At 30.8% G+C, this 7,887-nt stretch overlaps 1 pseudogene across 2 annotated transcripts; it reads left to right on the top strand.

Annotated features, from left to right (window-relative positions):
• Window positions 1-2,788: 2,788 nt before the first annotated feature.
• Window positions 2,789-3,707, top strand: LOC149154723 (protein PIN-LIKES 7 pseudogene; annotated as a pseudogene). Of its 2 annotated transcripts, none has more exons than XR_016263411.1 (2): window positions 2,789-3,020; window positions 3,426-3,707. The product of XR_016263411.1 is annotated as a protein PIN-LIKES 7 pseudogene, transcript variant X1 (transcript). The 2 variants fall into 2 exon arrangements; XR_016263412.1 differs by lacking the exon at window positions 2,789-3,020 and adding an exon at window positions 3,027-3,244.
• The last annotated feature ends 4,180 nt before the right edge of the window (window positions 3,708-7,887 follow it).

Below are 7,887 nucleotides of genomic sequence, written 5' to 3'. Positions count from 1 at the left end.
ATATTTTTGTCCCCCTCGGGACATCGTTCTCGCCATAACCCTACCTGCAAAATTTTTCTGAAAATCCCAGCTTCCCTTAGATGTAATCTCCATATATGAGAGGCATATTGAAATTTAACTCTTCCTTGAAATCATTTGACCAAATTCCTCCAATAAATTGACGTCAAAAAGTGAATGTTTATCTCTCAAATTAGTGTCGCTGAAAATGTGTTTTTTTCATATATATATATATATATTTTTCCATATTGTATCATCTTTTTTTCTAATATAATATAAATGAAGTTGTTAACAAAAAAAACTTTGGAAAGTTGAAAATATTATTATATATATATATATAATATAATATAATTTTTTTTTTCTTTTTATTTTTTGAGTGGAGTGGGATTCTAATCTAACTTAAATATAGAATACAAGTTGGTATAAGCATAATTTTTTTTAGAGTTTGTGAAGCTTATATGTTATATATGTTGGTGTACTTTTAAATAAAGAATATAATTTTTTTTTTCTTTTAGCATTTTTCTTTTAACTTTTTTTAATTGAGTATGATTTTAATCTAATTTAAATATTTTTCAAATAATTTAAAATTTGTATTTTTACATATTTATATTTTAATAAATGAAACTATAAATGTGAAATTATAATTTATATAAATTTATTATAATTAATTTTAAAAATTACAATTTTAAAAAATAAATCTTAATAAATTTGAAATTAAATAAATTTACAATAATATAATTAATTATTAAAATAATTAATTAAAATATAGATAAAGTGAGTTTTGGAAGTATGTTAGGGCAAGTACAATAATGAAAGGAATTGTGACCACTATAATAATGAAAGGAATTGTGACCACTACAATAATGAGAGGAAATGGGTCTTATCATGAATGTAATGCACCTCTCCTCTGTTTTAGTTTTCGTTTTATTAGGAAAGTGAGCTGTGGAACTATGAGAGGACAAGTACAATAATGAAAGAAGTTATAACCACATAATAATGAGAGGAATTGGGTTTTATCTCACATGTATGTAATGCAACTCCCCTCTGTGGTTTTTAAAATGTGTGTAGAGTGGACAAAAAAGGACCACACCTTGTAGATTTAAAATGTGTGTAGAGTGGACAAAAAAGGACCACACCTTGTAGACTTAATAATGGAAAAGTGACCAAAAGCAAACAACCCTCAATCATATCAGCTAAAACATTTTCTATTTGATGATGTATAAAGTTTTAAAATAATGTTATTAAAACATTTATTTAAGTTCAAAGAAAAAGTTTTTATTTTTGAAAAAAAAATATTTAAAGTTTAAATTGAAAAATACAAAATTTAAATTTTCATAAAATAAATTTTAAATATCAAATATTAAAAAATTAAACTTAATTCACTTTTTCATTTTTCATTTTTTATTTTTACTCAATTGTGTTCACAAAAAAATCTTTGACCGGACCAACCACATAAATAGAATTCGTACTAGCCAAAAAAAACTATTGTATATTTTTTATTTATTATTTTATAATTTTTAAAACTATTGCATATAAAAAATAATTTTATTTTATTTTAAATATTAAAAATTTAGTTTCCTAATATTAAATAAATAACCCATTTAAATTTAAAATAAAAATATCATAATTATTATTTATTAAATAGATAATATATCCGTATTGCTTTTAAATTTATAGTTTAACAAATATGATATATTTTTTATTTATTTAATATTTTATAATTTTTAAAATAATTCTATATTAACTTTATATTTAATTATACGTAAATAAAAAAATATCATTTCATAAATGGAATTGAAAATGATGTATTTAAATTTAATGATAAAAAAATATTAAAAATATTTATTTAATTATTTATTTTTTATTTTTTTATTTTTTATTTTATATTTTATATATAATGTGTATTTTTTTATTATAATTAATTTTTATTGATGATGATGATGATGGTGGTGGTGGTTAATATTCGCTGAGACCAAGCAATGGTCTCTCTGACCTAAAGAAACAAATTATTTATTTTGATTTAAGATTTTATTCTTATGCTCAAAAAGCTCGGAGAGAAGCCTCCCGAGCTCACTATAATTTTGACATTGTAAAAGGCTAGGAAGGTCAGTATTGTAACAAAGATTGTGAAACTGAGATCTAATGAAGGTCAGTATTATTAGCATTATTATTATTATTATAAGAAGAAGATGAGTATAGACTAACCTAGGGCACATTATTGTATTTGCTTATATTATGACCATTTATTTATTTATTTTTTTACTATATAGACAAATATATGACAATATGGAAACATATAATTTGAAAAATATACTAGTACATAATAAAGCAGATTTTTTTTTTTTTAACAAGAATATTATATAGGCAAATGTATAACCATATGGAAAAATATAGTTTGAAAAATGTACTGGGATATAATATAAACCAGGTTTTTTTCTTTAAAAAAAATATTAATAAATAATTTGTAAAAATAAATATTAATGAATAGTTTGTAACAATAATATATTTTAGGATAGACTAAATTGAGCGTGTGTTTCTCGAATATTGCATAATTTGATTCAAAAGTCTTAATCTCAGAATAATAAATAATTTTAACCAAAACTTTAAATTTATATGATATTTTTTTTGATTGCGAAAAATGAAAAAATGTAATGATAATTAAATTAACTTCCATGAAAACACCAAAAAGGCCGAGCACGATCAACATGTGGTATCCAAATGACGTCATCAACACCATCACTGCTTGTATTACATAATGCAGTGGTATATCAATATGGCTACGCTGATTGAGCTCCACATTTTTTTCAAAGGAGGGACCCCAAGGAATGGCCTGGTTTCCGTCGCGGCCCGGAAAAACCTCCAATCTGTACAACTGATATCCGTACAATTTAGCTCCACATTTTTGTTAAAGCTGCTCTGCTCCACCTGCTCCATACAGAAAGCATCTTCTTCAATCATGGTGCCTGTAGCAGCTTCTCTGGGATTCGAACAGATTTCTGATAATCTGTTGTATTTACATCCAGGTACGAAACACAAATGGCTGTGGCCAATTCGCTCGCCACTTATTGTTAAGTCATGTGCTCAGGATCTTCAATTAAAGTGCGTCATGTGTTGAGGATCTTCAATTAAAGTGCATTCATGGAATGTATGTAGAGTTTTACAGTTTCATTGATCTGGGATAGATCTTACAATTGAATGAACATTCCAGAGCGCCGAGGAATCATTCATTTTGGTTCTGTTGATCTTAGTAATGTCCAGCGCTTCTTGATTTTTCTATCTTTACTGAAATGCTGGCATAATTTTCAAAATTTTCCTTAGGTTTTTTATCTCCTGTTCAGGCTGCTCAGATTTTTGCTGTCTTCGGCCATGAGATGTTGTCAAGTCCTTCCTTGCTGAGCAAGATTTAATTTGCTGTATTGTATTTGCAGGCGGGTTACTAGCCATGCCTTATATTTGAGAAAGAAAGTGATCTTGTGATCGTCAGCCAGGCGCTCAATATCAAAGCAGTAAGCTAGAAAGATCGATCGATCATGGCGTTCTTGGCTCTGCTGGAAGTGGCGTCCATGCCGGTTCTGCGGATTCTGCTAATCAGCGGCCTCGGGGCCTTTCTCGCAACTTCTTACGTGGATGTTCTTACTGCGGATGCCCGTAAGCATGTGAATAAGGTTAGTATGAAAAGCCTTAGTCCTCTGTGAGGTCTCTAGTTCGATTCTTGTGGAGTTTGGTTAGTATGAAAAACCTTAGTACTCTGTGAGGTTACTAGTTCGATTCTTGTGGAGTTTGATTTCGCGTTGCAGGTTACTTAAATTGATCTTTGTTTAATTTGGAATGAAGTATGTCAATTGACAGAGAATTTGACTGTTTGATGTTTATTTATGGATTTGGGTTGAAAGTGTGTGGTATGGGTGGGCTGAGGTACAAAATGTAGAAAAACAGCTTTGTTGGGAAACAGTATTTTTCGTCTTCTATGATCAACATTGAACTTTAAATTGGTCTTTGTTTAATTTGGAATGAAGTATGTCAATTGACAGAGAATTTGACTGTTTGATGTTTATTTATGGATTTGGGTTGAAAAGTGTGTGGTATGGGTGGGCTGAGTTACAAAATGTAGAAGAATAGCTTTGTTGGGAAACAGTATTTTTCGTCAACTATGATCAACATTGAACTTTTAAATTGATCTTTGCTTAGTTTGGAATGAAGTATGTCAATTGACAGAGAATTTGACTGCTTGATGTCTATTTATGGATTTGGGTTGAAAAGTGTGGTTTGGGTGGGCTACGGTACGAAATGTAGAAAAACAGCTTTCTTGGGAGACAGTATTTTTCGTCCACTATGATTAACATTGAAATTTTTGGAATTTTTTTGGTGTTAATTTTTTTTAATGTGTAGTTTAATTACGTTATAATTTTATTTAGAAAATTTTATAATGACTATTATGCTTCAAAATTTTAAATACTACGGAAATTTTTAATGATACTAAATCTATTTCTTCATACAAAATAATTTAAACATTATCACAATTAAATTTATTGAAAGCCAAATTCCAACTAAACTGGAACCTCCGTATACAACGCGATTTTTTGATATTATGTTTTTGACGGAGGTTAAAGACTCGACAGGTTTATGTAAATTTAATTTACTTTACATACTATTCAAAATAAAATATATACGTTATAAATATAATATGGTGTCAACATCAATGTTATAATTCTATGACAAAGATGTCGTACATTCGGGTACATTCAGATGCAGCTAGGATAAACAACTTTAATTAGCCTCCGTACTAAGAAGCCATGATAAATAACTTTTTATTAGCGTCGAATGTTTCATGGTTTCTCTCATTTATTGTTGTTACGCGTTGCCTTGCCCACGTAGATTCATCTGTCCACTGATTTTACGTTATTATTTATTTTATTTTATTTAAAATATGCGGTATGAGAGGAAAGAGTATGTATTTTTGTTTTCCTGAATAAGTGGAAGTATAAAAATATTTTATTTTAAAATGTTTTCAAAGACCACAGAGAAAGTTATGCAAATATTTTGGCAGTTAGTTCTTGGGATAACCTATTAAGCTAAAAGTTAGCTCTTGGGATAATCTATTCAGCGACAAGTTTGTCGAGAAATTGAGAGCGTTTATTGTAAAGCTTCACAGGAAAAATGCCAAATACATCAATCAAATCAAATGAAGAAGCAATCTGTTCCATAAGATATTTTTAAAATATTAAACTAATTTTTTTATACTTTATATAAAAAAAAAAAAAAAATCTTTATTATTATTTCCACTTTTCTGTTATTATTATAATATTAATAATTTAATTACATATAAATTTTTTTTATTAATAAGATAAATAATAAGCAGGGAGAGGAACAGGGAAGAAGCCAGACAAGGGAGGAAACAGAAAATCTAAAGGCTACCCTCTTGAAAGAGATTGTGGCCGTCCAAGTCCAGACAACGAGAAACCACGTGATGTTGCGGAAGATGGAACAAATGTTGCAGGAAATGAAATGGGCTATGGAACAGAAGAAGGTGAAACCTGGGTGCAGCGCCACGGCGCCTGCCCCGGTCAACTCGTCAGATGAGGAATGACAGAGATGAGTCTCTGGATTTTTTGTTTAAAATGATGTTAAAAAAGAACTGTGCCTGGTTACTATGTTATGGTCGTGTAGTTAGTTTAGTTAGCAGTATTCAAAAACTTGGATATGACACTGTGAAGGAGAAAAACATTTTTAAATTTTGGTCTGGTTATAATGCTGATAGGTGGTGGTCTGGTTTCCTACGCGCAGACTAGCCACCTGAACATTACTTTGCTGTAAGTTTCTGTAATATAGAAAGAGGAATGCCTAAGTTTACAAAAAAAAGAAGAAGAAGATAAATAATATAAATTTATTTTCCTATAAGTTATTTAAAATGATTCTGGAAAACTTTATAATTAAAAGTGTTTAAGTTATTAGGGCGTTGGGATGGACATTTTATCAAAATCATACTGAAATTCCAATGTTTACTGGGAAAAAACAATGCCTCATTAAACTACAGTTGTGATTTTTTTAATTGTGATTAATAATGATTAATGTTATGTTATTTATTTTATTTAATATCAATTTCAGGTTTTCATCCTTCTAAACATCACTTGATATAATGAATATTAAAAAAATTGTTTAAAAGTATTAAAAATTAGTTAACTTAAATACTTATAAACATAATTTAAAATAAATAATTTATTGAATAAAAAAATCCAAAAATATTCTATAACAGGTTTTTTAATGTTTCTGTTGGGGGTGTGGTATGAGGAATTTAGCGCCGTGGATATTGGGCTCGCCACCTGGTAGAATGAATAACATTGAATTTGGGGGGAGTGGCATGGCCACCCTCGAGCATCAAGACGCATGCGATGTTATAACCATTTGTTCCTTGGGGTGCATGTTAGTTGTAGACTATGAGGAGAGGGGCAGCGCGGCCTGAGTCGCATCTCAGCCGAGAATTTGTATGCAACTAATGAGTGTAAGTCCTAGATAATTATTTGGGAGGTCATCGGGTTGTATCGAGGGGTGTGTTTAAACTGGTGGGGGTGTTGTGTATTTTCAAGGTTGATACTATTAATTTCGCTTTAGCTATCAAAGACTTTGAATCCAAATAGAGGGTTGGGAGATTAACTCATGGATCAGGGACTCAACGACTATCAATCCTTCAGGGTTTCTAAGAGAGACACTGGTTTTCTGCAAATGATGTTGGGTGCACAACCTTATCCTAGTAATTTTGAAGCCCTTCAGTAGGTTAATTCTTAATGTTTCATTTTCGTATAGTCTCAGAAACGTTACTTTGGATGTAATCTATGGTTTCAACACTAATAGGTGGCCCGTTATGTGGTCACAACCAAATGAAAGGGTTGTGGGGGGTTGCACGATGGCTTGTTTTTGGATTTGGGTTTGTGTCTTGGTTAGAGGGGTCTGACACCGTCTAAATCATTTTCACCATTCTCTCGAATGTTGGTATTTTCTTTGTTTTTGTTGTCTTGAGCCCCCTGGTAGCTATTCCCTCCACATCTGGTTGGGCCTCTCTTGTATTATCGAGCCTTGTGACCAATTTTGCGTTGACCTATGTAAGCATTTTGTGACAACCCCTATGCAGTGTCAACACATGAGGAGTATGAGGGAGGGGGGGACGTTGAGGTCCCCATGATCGTAACCGAGCCCAACAACATGCCCAAGAGGCTACTAAGACCTTCCGCTTGGCTACCTCCAAAAACCCGAAGTGAAATTCAAAATATTCAAGCTAGGGTAGCGAGAGATAGACATGCCTTCTTTGATCCAGAGCTGTTGGAGGAATTCAAGCCTTGGATTTTGGACCCTGGGGACACCAAATGTGGAAAAAAGAAGTATCTCCAAGCCTTATCTTCTACCGGCAAAGGAAAACCTTGATAGGTAAAATTCTTGTGGAGAAGCTTTGTCAATCTTGAGGATATGAAAAGAGAACAACATAATTTTTATTTCTATATGGAGAGGATGGACACTCATTTGGCTCAACTTAAGTGTCATGTTCCTTGTATCGCCACATCATTTCCTCCTCCTAGATCTAGCGCAAAAGATTTGGCACACGTTACTTATTTTGAACCCTAGTTAATATATGGTTGCTAATAGTTTTTCTTATTATGATTATGCAGTAGATACTCTAGTTATGTTGCAAATTTAAAAATTTGTGCACTTTTGGATCAGCTACTCTATATGCATATGGTAAAAGACATATAGTTCCCATTGGATAGATTAATATCATCTACCATAAAGATTGATAATAACACATAACTTAATTATGTACTAAAATCTCTCTAATTTTATAAAAACAATAAAATCTTAGTTTCTTAAAAAACAACATAGTTTTTAATAATAATTTACATT

This window comes from Pinus tabuliformis, chromosome 9 (assembly GCF_031772625.1).
Source record: "Pinus tabuliformis cultivar Carrire ecotype Pingquan chromosome 9, CPIR1, whole genome shotgun sequence".
Classification (NCBI taxonomy): domain Eukaryota; kingdom Viridiplantae; phylum Streptophyta; class Pinopsida; order Pinales; family Pinaceae; genus Pinus; species Pinus tabuliformis.
Note: the sequence above shows the minus strand (reverse complement) of the source record. Positions and strands in the feature narration are given on the sequence as shown.